Source organism: Vombatus ursinus, unplaced genomic scaffold (assembly GCF_900497805.2).
Source record: "Vombatus ursinus unplaced genomic scaffold, bare-nosed wombat genome assembly UNPS02014945.1, whole genome shotgun sequence".
In the NCBI taxonomy this organism is placed as follows: domain Eukaryota; kingdom Metazoa; phylum Chordata; class Mammalia; order Diprotodontia; family Vombatidae; genus Vombatus; species Vombatus ursinus.
In genome coordinates this window covers 8,880,768-8,884,895 of record NW_020954723.1, presented here as the reverse complement: position 1 = coordinate 8,884,895, position 4,128 = coordinate 8,880,768, and the positions used below count along the sequence as shown (strand labels likewise).

Genomic DNA, 4,128 nt, shown 5'->3' with positions numbered 1-4,128 from the left:
GTGAAACATCCTTGTGCAAGGCCTGGGAGAGCAGCAGCTAAAGAAAAGAGTACAAGACCCAGGTGAGCAGGTTTTCCCCAGGGGCCAGATTCCTCAATCCCATCCCGAGAGCTCCAGTGTTGCTGATCCAGCCCAACACCAGGGAAGTTGCCAGAACCCTACAGCCTCCAACTGCCAGCATCTGAGGCCCCAGCACATAAAGCCAGTGACCAGGTCCCGGGCTCCCAGCACAAGAAGCTTGGGTCAGTGACCCCTGAGCTCCATCAGGAGAGCTCAACTTTAAAAAAAAAATCATGAAATAGGCAAATACCATGAGCAAAAAGCAGAAATGGACAATGATCCTAGATTCTCATTATGGATACAGGGAAGATCAAGGCACAAATTCAGAAGAGGACAACATTGTCAATATACTCACATCTGAAACCTCAAAGGGGAATATGAACTGGTGTCCAGCCCAAAAAGCCTTCTTGGAAGAGCTCAAGAAGGATTTTGAAAGTCAAATAAGAGAGGTAGAAGAAAAATTGGGAAAATAAATGAGAGATATGCAAATGAGAGATAATAGCTGGAAAAGGAAGGACAAAAATTAATTGTAGAAAACAGGTCCTTATATATACAATTGGCCAAATGGAAAAAAAAAGTACACTGAAGAAAACAACTCCTTAAAAAGTAGAATTGGTCAAATGGAAAAAGAGTCCCAAAAACTCACTGAAGAGAAAAAATCCTTAAAAAGTAAAATGGGACAAATGGAGAAGGAGATAGAAAATCTAAAAGAAGAAAACAATTCATTAAAAATTAGAATTGGGCAAGTGGAAGCTAATGACTCTATGAGAGAGTGAGAATCAGTCAAACAGAACAAAAGGTTGAAAAAATACAAGAAAACATAAAAAATGCCTCATTGGTAAAACAACTGACCTGGAAAACAGATCCAGGACAGACAATTTAAAAATTATTTGTTTACCTGAAAACCAGGAGGAAAAAAAGAACCCGGACAGCATCTTTCAGGAAATCATCAAAGAAAACTGTCCTGAGGAACTAGAACCAGAGGGTAAGATAATCATCAAATGAATCCTGAAAGAGATCCCAAACTGAAAATGCCAAGGAATGTTGTAGCCAAATTCCAAAATTACCAGGCCAAAGAAAAAATATTGCGAGCAACCAGAAAGAAACAATATAAATACCATAGAACCGGAGTCAGGCTCACACAGGACCTTGCAGCTTCTACATTAAAATATCAGAGGACATGGTATATGATACTCCATAAGGCAAAGGAGCTTGGATTACAACCAAGGATCAACTACCCAGAAAAACTGAGCACAATCTTTCAGGGGAAGGGATGGACATTCAATAAAATAGGGGACTTCCAAACCTTCCTGAAGAAAAGACCAGAGCTCAACAGAAAATTTGATCTGCAAATACAAGACTCAAAAGAGGCATAAAAAGGTAAGCAGGAAAGAAAAAAAAACATGTTATTAATAAGAGCAAATTGTTTGCATCCCTCCAAGGGAAAATGACACTTGTAACTCTTGAGAACTGTATTGTTACTATGACATTTAAAATGGGTATACATAGGCAGAGGGGGTGGGTATAAGTTGACTTTGATGTGATCACAAAAAAATCTAATTAAGAGGTGAGAAGGAATTACACTGGGAGAAGAGGAAAGAAGGAGGCAGACACAGGTAATTTACATCTCATCAAAAGTCACAAAGCCCTATTACAGTAGAGTGAAAGAAGGGAGGGAGATGAGCATTGTTTGAATCTTACTCTCATCAGATTTGGTTCAAAGAGGGAATAACATAATCACTTATGTATAGAATTCTAACTTATCCTATAGGAAGTAGGAGAGGAAAGGGAAAAGAAAAGGGAGAGGGTAAATAGAAGGAAGGGAAGAAGTAGTAAGGATAAAGGGGAAGAAAAGGGAGGGGGATAATAGAAAGTCTGGCAGACTGAGGAAGGCAGTGGTTGAAAGCAAAATTTGAGAAAGGAAAGGGAAAAAGGAGAGAGAAAAGCATTAACCAAGGGAGAGGGGAGAATGGAGAGAAAGATGTAGATAGTAATCACAACTGTTAATGTGAATGAGATGAATTCTCCCATAAAACGGAAGCAGATAGAAGAGTGGGTTAAAAACCAGAATCCTATAATATGTTGTTTACAAGAAACATATATGAAGCAGAGAGATACACACAGAGTAAAGGTAAAAGGCTGGAGCAGAATATATTATGTTTCAGTGGAAGTAAGAAAAAAAAGCAGGGGTAGCAATCCCCATCTCATACAAAGTAAAAACAAAAATAGATCTAATTAAAACATACAAAGAAGGAAACTAGATCTTGCTAAAAGGGACCATAGACAATGAAGTAGTATCATTGTTTAAACATATATGTACTAAGTGGTATAGCATCCAAATTCTTAGAAGAAAAGAGTGTGTGTGGTCACTCATAGACCAGAGCACAGGCCAGGAAAGGGGTAAACACCTCGCCCCTTGATCATAGCACCTTGGAAGAACTGAAAATTGTCAGGTCCCTAGAAGTATCTCTGAAAACAGCTACACAAAACCCCCAAAGCTTGTGACAGTACATTCTCCACACTGGAAGCATATTCCTACCTTAACAAAGAATTTATAACTCAAGTAATTGGCTGGGATCATGAGCAAGTGGTGCAAAAAGAGTCAGACTATATTATCTTACTTTGGTGACAAAGAAGTTCAAAATATACAACCAGAAGAAGACCATAAAGCCAAAGCTCCTACATCCAAATCCTCTAAGAAAAATATAAATTAGTCCCAGGCCATGGAAGAGCTCAAAAAGGATTTTGAGAAGCAAGTAAGAGAAGTAGAGGAAAAACTGAGAGTGATGCAAGAAAATCATGAAAAACAAGTCAATGGCTTGCTAAAGGAGACCCAAAAAAATACTGAAAAAAATAACACCTTAAAAAAATAGCCTAACCCAAATGGCAAAAGAGGTCCAAAAAGCCAATGAGGAGAAGAATGCCCTAAAAAACAAAACTGGCCAAATGGAAAAGGAAGTCCAAAAGTTTACCGAAGAAAATACTTCCTTAAAAATTAGAATGGAGCAATTGGAACTAGTGACTTTATGAGAAATTGAGGCATTGTAAAACTAATCCAAAAGACTGAAAAAATAGGTGGCTTTCCAACTGTGTGATTCTTGGGAGGATCCAACCTCTGTCCACTGGCCTTGTCTCTGTCCCTGTTGTTTCATTGTCCACTCCCACTTTGGTCATGGTATGGAATAAGGGTGACTGTATGCCATGCTTCTATCGCAAAGTGGTGGCAGCTTGAGCACCCCAGAAGGCTTTGGGTCACTCCAGCTTTGCCAACACCTCTCCTTCACCTCTGTTCCAGGAAGTTGAAAGTAAGTCTGCAGGTGGGAACAAGTATGTGTACAGCCAACACCCTCATGGCAAAAAAGAATTGGAGAATTCTTTGGGATGTCATCTAAACACTCAGAAAAAGAGAATCAAATTCTTGATGAAGCAGAGGCAGGAAATAGTGGCCGAGGAAAACCTAAAAGAAAATCTCTTCCTTTGCAACCTGATCCCACAGAAGATGATGGATGTCCAGATGAAGAATAGAATATTCTTATGTATCTTTGCTTTCAACAGAATTCTAGGATGTACATTGGTGTAAATATATTTGTTTACAATGGTTAAGGTTTGATTTTTTTGTACAGAAATTTAACTAAAAATATTTTTAAAAATCTGTCCTTAATTCAGTTAGTAGTAAGTAGTTCTGAATGGGGTATTATTATATGCATATATATATATAATTAGCATAGCCATCAACATTAAGCAGTATTTTATTCCTGTTCTTAATACTATAAGCTCCTTGTTTACCAGAAAACCATTACATGGCATTATAACTACCTTGTGATATTGGAGATTGGCTTGAATCTTTGTGCCACTGCCATTTTATTGGCATCTTTTTTGAAATAGTACCATATTTTTGTTCTTCATTTGCTTGAAAAGCAGTAGACTTTGAACATTTAAGAACTATTTTCCCAGTATTAACAAAACTGAAGGGATATACTTTTAATGACTTAACTTTCTTCAGGAAGAGAGGTCAAATGCAATTTTGAAAGCATTTAGAGAGGTATCCTCTAGTTAGGAAAAGATTGT

General features: G+C 37.9%; 1 pseudogene; it reads left to right on the top strand.

Moving 5' to 3' along the window:
• Window positions 1-3,232: 3,232 nt before the first annotated feature.
• On the top strand, window positions 3,233-3,612 carry LOC114030068 (annotated as a pseudogene).
• Window positions 3,613-4,128: the final 516 nt, after the last annotated feature.